Below are 13,419 nucleotides of genomic sequence, written 5' to 3'. Positions count from 1 at the left end.
CTACGTTTGATTCATATAGCTTTAGTTTATTATTTAAATTGAACGGCACGCACGTACGCTCGCGGTGGTCTGTGACACGATCGGAAGCTGTCTGCGAGTATCGTAGTTTTCAGTCGATATCCTGGCCATCAAAAGCAGATGTATCTTAATTTAGCGATTACAGACTTTCCAGAGTTTTTTACTCGTTTTGGTGCAAAAATAGTGCCAAACGCAGGTCTACCACGCGACGCACACCGGTCTCCGATCTGTGTTTACATTTGGTTCACGCGTCCACACGTGGTGTATTTGAATCGTGTCTGCCCGTCCACACTTGAAAACGCTTAAACGATAAAATTAAATAACCTGCATAACAGGCGCTTTATAGCCAAGCGAGTCGAACGCGGGATTTTGTGCGAAGCGCCTAACGAGGCGAGGAGAAAAATAAAGCGCCTGTTCCCAGTCCAATGTGGTGGTTTTTCCCACATGAACGTTGCGTTCATAAGCTCGTCACCTTGGTATTTGGTTTGAACAACACGTTTTCACTCTTTTCTTCCTCGCCACTGTGGTTAGACAGAAACTAAACTTTGACAGAGCAAATCTAACTCTTGCCGCACTGAGTCTTAGATTATTGAAGTTGTTTTTTGCCCTTGCAGTTATTTCCTGTGAAAACAGTCGTTGGTTACCCCTGACACACCTTTTGGCACAACAAGGGGTGTTCTATTAATTTAGTATAAAAAGTGTGTTGTTTGCGGTGTTTATCTTCTATACCTTTTTATTCTTCATGGTTATTCTGAGTTCGATTATTGTTGAATTGCGTTTGGTTCCAATCACGACCAACTAATATATCATTTCTTCTCTGATTTATTGTACACATGATATTTCAACTTGTGGGTTAGTAACAGTTGTAGGGTCAATGGAATACATTGCTACATAACGTGACTTAATTTTACAAGCTTTAGAGCGGTTTTCATTTGAGTGTCGAAAAGTAATTGGTTTTGCACTTTCTACACGATGCGATTGGCTTAAAAGATTCGCGCCACCTTTTCATCCAATCAGAAGTAAAACCAAAGCCAATTGTGACGCGCTCGCATGCATTTTCCCGCGCTTTGCGTCAGCCACATGTAATTACTTCGAGTTTTGATTGGTTCAATGTATTGTCTGTGTCCTATGTGATTGGCCAGAGTAATTACTTTGGTTTTGGTTTTACGACACTCAAACGAAAACCACTCTATACATCAAGAGTGCATGCTGAGTTTCTTGTGATGATCAAGCATTTAGTCGATCGTAAAATTTCCTTTGAAAAAGTAAGAAGTGTTTAGATGACATCATCCTCGGAAACCCAGGAACTGCTAATCTGGAAGATAGAATGTTCGAGGTGAAAGTTTACTATGTGATCGAGAAGAGCCCCTGGGCCCGGTTCCATAAAACCCGCACTTAAGTAGCTAGGTGACTTGCTAATCCGTTATGGGTACACTCACGGGTGTTGCATGGTAGCACTTAGCACTCAAGTAAATTTGTGTTTTCAGTATGTGATAACTTACGGGCTCAGTTAAGGGCACGTGTAACTTTTTTATAAGTGCTTTATTTATTAATGACCCACTCTTTTTTACTTTTTTGACCATCGGTGAGTGTAAAGAGAGTGTCTAGTCGTTTTGAACACTTTTAAGCCTCTGTTTAATGAATAGGGAAAGGTGGATTTTACCGAGATAAAGTTTTATATCAGCAGGAGAAAATGTTTCATCTTTAAAAAAAAAAAAAAAAAAAAAACAAGAAACTTCGATATAAAATATTTCTTGGAGGTTAACAAAGCGCGCAGACTTTTTTTTCACTTCTCAGTAAAAGGTCTCTTTAACTTCAGTAAAACAGTAAGGATACGGGACCTACATAGGTCCCCTAAATTTACGTGCTATTTTTCCCGTAAATGAAGTTTTATGTAAAACCGGCAATTTCCGTTCATAAACGACTTTTAAGTGATCACTTACGAAAAAAGTAAGTGCAGCCACTTGACTGAATTCTCTAAGTGGACCACTTAAGTGATTTAATACAAGTCACTTAACTTAAGAGTACACGTAAGACAGTATACACGTAACTGTTACAGGTGTTTCATGCAACCGGGCCCTGGGCACTTTTTCTTACAGAATTGCCTGCTTCTGATTGGCCAGAAAATAAATTTCTGAACCATCAGCAAAGCAGAGCAGCCGGGTGACTCTTTGCAGGTGTTTTCTTACACCACGTGGGTTTCCTCATCGATCGCCATAATTGCGTAGCGCGTTCAACGGGGAAAGTTTCAGAACAAAATGTTAACGAAGCCGGAAAAATAATGCCTTTGCGATTCTACCGCGCTTTTCAAAAACACGCGAACTCTGAGTTCAAAAGCCAACAGGTGTTTGCGTTTTTCGCTGCTGTCAATCATCTTAGAGGACCTCTTAGGAAACAAAACTTTACTTAAATGGGTTGAAAAGGTCATGGTTTGTGATCTGTGATTGGTGGATTTCGATCCGTTTTGTTTGTTTCTGTGTTTCAAGATCCCTTGCTTGTGATCGTAATTATGACTGACGGCCGCGGAAAACGCAATTGTGAAGACTATAGAGCGTATTCACATGACGCTACGGTGGCGATACTTTTTTAAAATCTTCTTTTGTTCCAATAAATTTGCACAGATTCTCGCCACGTGAGTGAATACGCTCTATAAGACGGCTTTTGAACTTTAGAGTTCACATGTTTGTGAAAAGCGCAGTAATAGCTCATTTTACAGTTGCCGGTGAAAACGAGGCTGGAGTTGACCTTGTTTTGATACAGCCCTTCCTGCTTTATTATGTAAATCATGTCTTTCTTGTGTTAACTAGTATTTTTTAAGCAAAATTTACATTAGAAAAGGATCGAGGTTTTTAGCAAAACAAGGTCAGCTTCAGCCTCACGTTCACTCAAAGGCTAGGACACTAAGCACACAACTGTAAACTGGCCTATACCAGTATGGGCATTAACTTGGTGTTCGGGACACAAATGACGTAAAACAGAAGAACCAAAAATCATGAAACAAGACGTTTTGCTAATTGTTAGTCTTTGTCGTTTTTAGCTGAGATTTAATAATAATAATATTAATAATATTGATAATAATAATAATGGCTTTATTCAGCATTTCCACTAGCTGGCTTTTCATTTATTTAAAACTTGTTTGCTGTAAACTAAAGTAGAAGGAGCTTTTTATGGAGAAAAAATTGAACTATCGTATTTATTCCAAAAACAGTAGAAATAATAGTATCGCAAATGATAATAATAATAAAAAAATAAATGAATATATACAGGATGTTTCAAAGGTTTGTACCGATTGTAAATTGTATTTTGCGCAAAGTATTTAATGCTTCTTTAGGCAAATGTAAACTGATTCAGGTAAGAAATTTATCTAAATAACCGTTCAAAGCAATTTCAAACTAAAATTTGAAGAAATTATAATTTTTTTGAAGTTTTGCGCCAAATGTGCACGTAGGCGAGATTTTTCCCGCCATATGTTTCTTGCCCATTTTGTAGGTTTTCTATTTTCGTCTTTTTTCCGTTTTCTTTAATTTTCTTCACTCTGTCACAAAATGAAGGCCTACACTGTTTGCCCTAAAGCTGAGGCATCTATTTTTTTTCGGTTCTCTGGCCATTCCGTCAAAGAAATTGTTATACTGTTGACTAAAGTCTGAATGATAAAAGTGAACAAGCGGTCGAAAATAAAGACTTAAGAATACAAACCAAGGAGTGTTTGGCCGTCTTTTTTAAATGTGTGAGAAATGTTATCCAAAAAGCTGTAAGTATATGCATAATAAATCTACACGACAGAAAGGTAAAAAAAAACTTCAACTTCCCAATATCAAAGTTTCGAGCATGACGGTCTGAAGATATATGACCAGCAAAGGTTGGAAAGCCTTGAAGAGAAAAAGGCGGCACACATGCAGACATAATGTCAGAAGGATTTGGAAACTTTATAGCAAAGGGCGACCGGCTAACAAACTCACGTGATGTGAAGCCTCTGGAGACCATCTGGATTATCGTTGACGAGTTAACATACAAAGAACCAGCCCCCAAATAACTCGACGAGCCAAGGCAGTGACTATACTTCGCCTGGAAAAGTGTGTCTTTAGACACACTTTGGGAGCTCGTTAATTTTATACCTCATCACTTAGAAAATGTCAGAAAACACAAAGAAAGACATTCTGGTTAGCGAAATTTCGGTTATTCAATGTTAAATAAATAATGAATAACATACTAAGTTTTACAAAAGGTATTTTTAATATTCAGTGAAATTTGAGCAAAGAAAAAATCGGAACAAACTTTTGAAACACCCTGTAAATTCATTAAGCAAGTAAAAACGGATCACAGAGTAATGTCTCCTGAGAAATTAAGTTAAGCAGGATCATCGATCGTAGAAAAAACGTAGTATTGTATGTAGATTTCTTAGGAAAGTGGCTAAATACAAAATTCCGTATGCCTACCAATAAAAGAAACTAAAATAGTAAAAGAGTGTATTCGTCATACCAACCATATGTTTAAAAGACAAAATTATCATTCAGATAAATTTCTGAAGAGGAATCCCAGCACCAACTTTAGAGAAAAAAAAAAAAAGACGGCTTTGCCTGTCGACTCCTGCCAGCCTTTAATTTCGATACTTTATTTGCTATAACATTGAGTAAATCCCCTTTGAATTTCTACATATGAGACTTTTTACTTTATTAAACTTTGAATGTTGTAGTTAATTTTTTTTTACCTCACGTAATTTTCATTTTTCTTATTGTTTCAACTTCATTAGCCTACATCAACATACCCAAAAGCAAAAGAAAACCAAAAATTACCTGAGATAAAAAAAAAAAAAATTATAATAATAACTACAACATATACACTGCACGGATTTAATTTCAACCGTGGTATTTGTGTGGTGATTACACTCTTCAAAGTACCTTTTATTACCTGACATTTAAAAGTTTTCACCTGTCAGATTACGAATGTTCCTTTTATGACATAATTCATATAAAGTGATTAAAAGCTCTTAGACTCAACTCGTGCGCATACTCGAAAACGCCATTCCAATACAATTCAACTTTCAGAAATCAAAGATCGAGATGAGGCTAGGCTTGCCTAGTCCTTGTTCTGCGTCTTCCCAGGCCTTCTCGGTCAATGCATTTCGGTGAAGTATCCAACGCTCAAAAACTTGCTCAGACCACGTGATTCAAAACGCATCGGCCCCGCGCAATAATAAGGCCTAGGGACTAGACAACGGATAGGCTTGGTCGCTTGGTTAACCAATATGGCTGTCGTTCATTGTTTTGGAGGGCCGTCCTACGTCTACTTCAAACAAGGTTTGTGATTGGCTGAGAAAACAATAGGGCTGGTGATATAACAATGCCCCTATCCCTGAAAACAATAGGTAGTGCAGGTTATAGGGACCAGTGAAATAAGAGGTTTGGATGGGGGCAGGTCAATCGCTTTTGGAAATAAGACAAATAAGTCCGCCGCGACGACATGTAAAAACACACTTTCAAAAACTACAAGCTCTCTGAGAATAGTGCGTTGAACTTTGGCTATTGCAAGCTCGAGCGCATATGTCAGTAAAAAAATAAAAAAAATAAATAAGTAAATAAATAAAACAAACAAACAAACAAACAAAAAAACTAGTATAGATATCGAATAGTTAAGAGGTAACCTATCCTAATGGACCTTTTCCACCAAATGTTGTTGTATATGCTTTTCAAGTTTGGGAAACGCACGTTGTAATAAAGAGCACTTTCTACACCAACTTTTTTTGTTTGTCATTCGCTTTGATGCCTCGAAAAAACCTCTGTGTTTCTTTAATATAATACTAGAAATACGTGTATCGCAGAACCTTGCGTGGCTACCAAGAAACCCGTAGAGGGTGGTTCCCCTGGTAATTTTTGGTTGGGGTGTGCAGCCCGGTTCTCCTACTCTTGGCCCTACAGTTTCAGACCAAAATATGTCATTTTCGACATTCGTTTGCAGACCTGCGTCCAACCCGGGACATTTGCGAAACGGCCCCCCTGGCCTTTAAAGTCCATCCCTTTTTCGGACAACATAGGCAGAAATTATTCTACCATTACTTAGATAAGAACGCCCACAAAAACACCCATTAAGCTAATGGCTTAATGACATTTTTGTGAAGGGCTAATTTCCTGGTTGTTTGTCTTATCTGCATCTGGGATGGAGATAGGGAAATAGTTAGAATTCCTTGCAGGCTCAAAACATGCAATCAATGCGTCAGTCTTTGACTTAATTTCTACGCACCGTGCTAAGGCAAGTACGCTACTTTGTTATTTCTTCGTAGCATGCGTAGCGCTTACGTGTAGTTTTCTCTCTCGATGTGTAGTTATGGCTGAACCTCGGGTTTTGATTTTGGGGCACTCCTTCATCAGGCGTTTGCATGAGTTGGTACGTCTGCCTACAAACGCTTTACGGGAGGATTTTGACATCACCACCCCTATGAACCTGCGCTGGCATGGAGTAGGGGGACGAACCGTGGCCAAAGTCATACGCTGCGATTTGAAGATAGTCCGACAATTTTCGCCTGACATTGTTATTCTACAGTTGGGTTCGAACGATATCAGTGATCGTTCAATCCGTTCTGCTCTAACTGTCGGTTCACAGTTAGAGGACCTAACGAAGCTATTACATGAACAATTCGGCGTAACCGTGGTTTGCGTGTGCCAAACTATACTAAGAGAGAACGCGCACTCAAACGTACGCATTCGCACGTTGACGGATTATTTACGCGTTATCCTACAGCCCCTTCCATTTGCATTTACTGGAGACACAGGGGATTTTGGAGGACAACTCAGTCATTCTTATTGCACGATGGAGTTCATCTGAACCAACGTGGACAGTTTAAACTTTATCGAAGTTTGAGGGGGGCTTTGATCCAATCACTCAAAGTGTTTAATGATTTACAAAGTTAGAGTCTTAGATCTGTACTATAGCTCATTATTTCCTCTTTATTGGACATACCGCCAAGTTAAATATTCTTTTTGCGTCGGTACTTGTTAGTGTAATTCGCCATTGTACTCACAACGTATTGTTTGTCCTTGAGCCTTGTTTGGCCGGTCACGGTCGATTTTATGCTTTGTCTCCAAATGAGTGGGCCGCCTGTGTTGCGTGCCATAGCACTCGGAGTCCCAAGCTATTTGTATGTATTTGAGGATACGAGCGTACGATCTAATGACAATTCTTAATTTTAATACCGCATTTATTTGACCTGTGCCAGTTATTGCGATACAACTACAGATTACGAGTTACAAGAGAACATTAATACGTTTGGATAAATTAACACTTTCTATTCTTTACAAGTATGCCTCCACGAAGTAAGCGTCCGAGACGTTCTGGCCCTTCTGCCTCTACAGTAAACAGCATGGAAACCAGTACCGCTAGCATGTCGAGCAGCTTGTCAAATAGTACCTCTAATCAACAAGACGACACGATGCAAGTACATGTTACTGCGCTGTCCAGTGCCCTTTCTCTGGCTGTCCAAAAGGCTGTCCAGGACGCGCTACGACCACCACCGTCAGTAACAACGTCGACCGTTGTGTCCGCCCAAGTGCCTACTACAGCCTCGATAGTCCAGGATTCTGTTGTGCAAGCGACGCAAGCTATTGCCGGGACTTCTGGAGGTAATATTGTATCACCTAACGTGCAGAGTATGCCAACCACACCCCTTTTTTCAAGCGTCGCCATCCCCCTTGGAAGTGCAGTTAGCGACAAAATAAAATCCAAAATTTGGGCTAACGAATTTGTACACCTTGGAGCACTGCTCCAAACCGCGCTTCCACAAGAGCGTTTTGCTCTTGGGCTTTCGGCTACAGGCAATGGCAATAAGCCGCAGATTACATTAGAGCCAGCTAGCTGGCCGACGAGATAATACACGTTTTGGATGACTTTTTGTTAATAGCCAAAAGTAAGCAGTCTTGCGAAAATCTACTGTCACGGTTCATTTCACTTTGTAACTACTTAGGCGTTCCCATTGCGCCCGAGAAAACCGTAGGACCCGAGACCGAATTGCCTTTTGTCGGGATTACTCTAGATTCTATTCGCATGGAAGCTCGATTGTCGGAGGACAAACTCGAGAAATGTCGCACGATGCTGCTGGATTTTTATAAGCGGCATAAAGTCACGCTACGCGAACTTCAGTCATTAATTGGCCTCTTAAATTATACATGTTCAGTGGTTTTGCCGGGTAGAGCCTTCTTACGGAGGCTAATCGATCTTACGAGAGGAATTCGAAGGCCCCATTTTAAAATCCGTTTAAACAAAGACGCCAAAAGTGATTTAATCGTTTGGCTATCGTTCTTGGAGCAATACAATGGTCGCACATTTTTTCTGGATGAAAGAATGTCCGCTTCACGATATGAAATTACTTCAGATGCAGCCGGTTCTAAAGGATACGGGGCTTTATTTTAAAACACATTGATTTTATGGTAGTTGGCCCGAGTCTTGGCAATCACTGAACATCACGGTATTAGAATTGTTTCCTATCGTAATTGCGTGACATATATGGGGGCATCAGTTGGCGGATAAGTGTGTGACGTTCGTGACCGATAACGCTGCCTTAGTGGACATAATCAATAAGCAGACGTCTAAACATAAGATAGTTATGATTCTCATCAGGGATATGGTGTTAACTACTCTTAAATTCAATACTTTCTTTACGGCCCGTCATCTTCCAGGGAAGCTTAACGAGCGCGCCGACTTAATCTCCCGTTTTCAGATAGAGCGGTTCAAGGCAATATCCCCTGGAATGGACGAATTCCCAACGCCAGTTCCCGAGAACCTTCAGCCCAGGAATTGGTCGCTCAGTTGAACGAACTTCTCAATTCTAGTCTAACAGCCGGATCTCAAAAAGCGTATCAGCGTGCGTGGACGTGTTATCGGCAGTTTCATGCTAGATTCTACAGTGCTCGCGAAACCCACCTAATCCCTGTGTCAATTGACGCCTTAGCCTTATTCATTTCGTACCTTAGCTCCAAAAAATTTGCCGTTGCTACTATTCACTCATATGTCTCGGCCATTGGCTATGTTCACCGTCTTAGGGGTATTGGTGACCCAACGAAATCCTTTTTGATACAAAAGCTGTTGACGGCAACTAGCCGAAATAGAGTTTCCGATATCCGACTGCCAATATCGCGTCCATTACTTCACCAGTTAGTAAGTTCGCTGAGTTCGACTCATTCCTCGGCGGCACAAAGGAAGCGATATGCTACAATGTTTACGACGGCCTTTTATGGTTTCTTTCGCATCGGAGAGCTAGCGGCCAGAAATGTGGATTCGGGCGGGGATGTTCTGCAATGTGACGATGTTTGTTTTATATCATCAAACGGGCGCATAAGTATGGCCAAGTTGACAATACGCAAATTCAAACACAACACAGCGAATAAAGCCTTTGAAATCCTAATCGCAAGAGAAAATTCTGTGTTAGTTTGCCCAGTCCAAACACTACTTGATTACTGTGGCATGAGAGGCGCTGCTAGTGGTCCTCTATTTTTTGAAAGTGATCTGCGCCCGGTCACCATTAGTCTGCTACACAGCCGTTTTTAGTGTCGTCACGCAACGCTCCTCCCCACTAACGGCTGCTGAAAACCGAACTACATTCCTTTCCCTTTGTGTTTGTGGTCTAACGAACAAACCAATCATGTACAAGAAATTTGACAATACGTGAGCCGCAGGGCGTTAGGAAGCGAGCACGCTTCTCAGTTTTCGACAAATCAATCAATCGTCGCTGAATTTAGACGGGCTCTGTGTTTTCAAGCAACGAAAAGGTTAATTTGCAAAAAAGTTTGTTTTAAGCGGTCAAGAAAGTTCCAAGTGAAAAGAAGGTTTGATAGGCCTAGAAAACTTTTACCAGGATCGGTTGATTCTTCATTTAACGTGCATATGTGCTGATATGTAGTGAAGAATTTAATGCACCGGATGTGCTCATTGTGTTCTGTGAAGACTAAACTCTCAAGAGTACTGAGTCAAAAAGCAATCTTATAAATTATCGATGAGCGATTTCCCGAAACTATACCTGGCAACTTTATGAGCACATCCATGTTGTGAATCGCAATTTGCTCGACTTTCTTGCTGCTGCTGCTTCAGCTTATCTCCTAAATTTTGAAAAGGACTCGACTACGACAACACTAATGTAGTTAATTGCTTGTTTTCACGCGACGATTTTGATTATTCTGTCGTTCACACATGGGGCAACGATAAAAGCAAAGCTGTGATTGGAGGAGTCACAGTACCGCCAAGGTGGCGCGAACACTTTCCAGAAAATGGGAACTGAATTATAATTGGGTAATCACGGGAAAGGAATGTAGTTCGGTTTTCAGCAGCCGTTAGTGGGGAGGAGCGTTGCGTGACGACACTAAAAACGGCTGTGTAGCAGACTAGGTCACCATCAGCTCGTTCAATACGGCATTAAAACGTTGCCTTGTTTTTTGTGGTTTAGACACGAGCCGTTACAAAGGCCATAGCTTCCGTATTGGAGCCGCAACTCACGCTTCCGAGCAAGGTTTTTCTGATTCCCAAATTCGCAGACTTGGTCGCTGGCAATCTGATGCGTTTAAATCGTACCTCCGTTCAGGTGCTTTGTCGGCTAATGCCCAAAACGATTTAAGCTGCTAATTTTGACGTCCCTGATCTAGTTCAGACAAGGGCTGCTATTTCATGGGCACGCGAATTTATCCTTTCTAGATACTCTAGAATAGTTCAGTCATGGGCTGCTATTCTTGCTAGATTAGGGCTATCATTCATTTGCTTAAGGCTTGTGTTAACTGTACACCGTATTAAGCCACACGTTGCAAGGCAAAGGTTTGTTCAGACATGGGCTGCGGACTAACTGTCTTGTTCACGGGTGGCTAAACTATCCGCGCTTGGATCTAAGTTTAACGTTACGATTTTACAAAGCATAGGTCTGTTCAGACATAGGCTGGAGGCCGCTGCTTTTCTATACGATAGTCCTATTTGTACATGTCGTTCAAGCATGGGCTGCGACGTCCTTTTGCATTTATTTGTCAGTAATCGCTTTTCGCGTGATCTGTTTGTTGGCAGGTGGGGTGGCCACAGGTTTGTGGCTTATGGCGGGTTTTTCCCCCACCTTTGATAATTGAGATATAACAAGTTACAGTTTCTGTATATTCAATGTTTATCATTTATTAAACCGTCACGCTGGTGGCATATTTACTCCAAATCCTGGTAGTTGTCATCTCTCTGCGCATCAAACTAGGCGCCAACATTCGAATTCGCATATTGCTCTTTCTTTCTTATTGATTTGGAATTAAAATGACAAATACGCTCACTTACCCGTAATTCCCTCGAAAACCATAATATATGGGCAAAGTTTAAACATGTTTTCAGATCGAAACGGAGCAAAAAGCATACCCTTTGGGGTAGCATCAGCCTATATAAGGGAGGACCCGCGCCTCCTCGGGCCAAGAAACCCCTGATGATTGAACGTTTGCTTACCCCCCTCTTCCCCCCAAAAGTAATGAAAAATAAAAACAATAATAATAATAACAGCAAATCCTTGGTTACAGGAGTTATAAAGTGTGGCTCACATATGCAAGCATGGAGTAGTCTACAAGGCATGGGATGGTTATATCGTCATCATTGGTTCAGCCGGGTAAAAAAGACCGACGCGAGACCCTTTAAATCTCTTAACTTCGTTGTATCCGTTCAAAAGAACGGAACAAACCACGACAATCAAGAAAAAATACCTCTAACAGCCAGGGCCAAGTATTTGCATCTGCTTATGTTTTGTTGTGTAAATGTACTTGAATTGAATAGTTGAAAAATACTTTTCTTTGGCCGTTAAGCGGGGGGTGTACTCTCTTATAATAGACAAGTTTCGTATTCCCCGACGGCCCTGGGGCAAGCACGATTGCGGGGCTAATGTGGGTCAACTTCTTTGCAAAAACAAAAACAAACATACTAGGTAATTTGCCGCTGATTCGCTGGAAAACGATACAAATCTTTAAAACAGTAAGATTTTAAAGCTTAAACTTTGTCAGTAAGGCAAAGGGATATCTGTAACGTGTTGTAAACAACAAAATTGTGGGAATAGCTGATCGTACTTAACAGAAGAAAGAAAAAAGCGACGAAGCCAAAACAAGAGTAAACTCTTTAAGCTTGAAAAGGGTAAAGTTTGTTAAAATGACAATATTTTCTTCCCTTTAATTATCTTACTTCTTACTATTCTTTTTTACTCTTGTTTTTATCTGTAAAATGGAGTTTAAACTGCTCAGTACATAGTCTGTATGAAATTCTGTGTTGGGTTCTTGTCGACCGAAATACGCATACGTTTTTCTCCATGTGACTGAATATTTTGATAAATAATGTAAGCCAGAAGTACATATTATATGCTTCTGTGTAAAATAATTGTAAGTTTATGTTTAAATAAACTTATACTTTTAGTCATCTTCGTTAAAAGCGATTTAACGTCCTCACCGTGCAAGGAATTAATGCAGAACGTCTGCCCCGTCGGTTTATTTTTTTTCAAAGGCACAAGATTTTGCCTTCACTCCTTTAGAAAATAAGTCAACTAAATATAAGGTTTCAGTTTAACTTGCAGGCTTTCGCAAGCACGTCCACTCCAACGAAAGGAAGGCTGAAAGAATTTTTAACCATCACAGAAATAACATTAAAATGACTTCAGGCTATTACCTTCAGTGTTTAAGGAATTTGAAACCATCTTCGCGTTTTTATTGAACACTATTTCGGTCGATTTCTGCAGTTTAGGCTCAGGCCCAGAGGAGAGAACAGGAAAATAGAAAGAGGAAGGCTGCAGCTAAATCTCCAGCAGAAACGTTATTGATTTTTTATTTATTGATTTATTTTTTTATTTTATTTATTCCTCCAATTCCTAGCTGATACATAGTTATGTAAATATAACTGAGAAAAATAATATAGAGGGTTTGAATCTCGCTCTGACCTTTAGCTAGTAACAGATAAAGATTTACAAAGGAAATAAACGCGTAAAATAGAAATTACAACACTTAAATTGAATTACATTGTATATTGGAAGGAGAGGAGAGGGGCACATCTAGATAAACTAATATTGTGCCCCTTAAAGTTATGTATAACAAAGGACTTAAGATTATTTATAAAAAAGTAAAGGAAAAATGACAAAATAGCTCAGAAAGTTGTAAAAGGGACATTGATTCATTAGTATTGAGCCAGGTACCAGCGTAAAAGTGCTTTTTTAAACATTTTTTTAGATGGTTTGTCTCTAATGGATTGCGGAATATCGTTCCAAAAGAAACTTCCAATAATGCTGGGGCAAAATCTCCTAAGATTAGTTCGAAATATAGGTATTGCAACTTGATTGGATGATGCACTGCGGGTACTGTAATTATGTAGTTCAGATACTAATGAAACAGGTATATTAAGAAACTTTTCATGGTGGAAATAATCATAAAAAAGCAT

Source organism: Porites lutea, chromosome 7 (genome assembly GCF_958299795.1).
Source record: "Porites lutea chromosome 7, jaPorLute2.1, whole genome shotgun sequence".
NCBI lineage: Eukaryota > Metazoa > Cnidaria > Anthozoa > Scleractinia > Poritidae > Porites > Porites lutea.
This window is presented reverse-complemented; position numbering follows the sequence as displayed.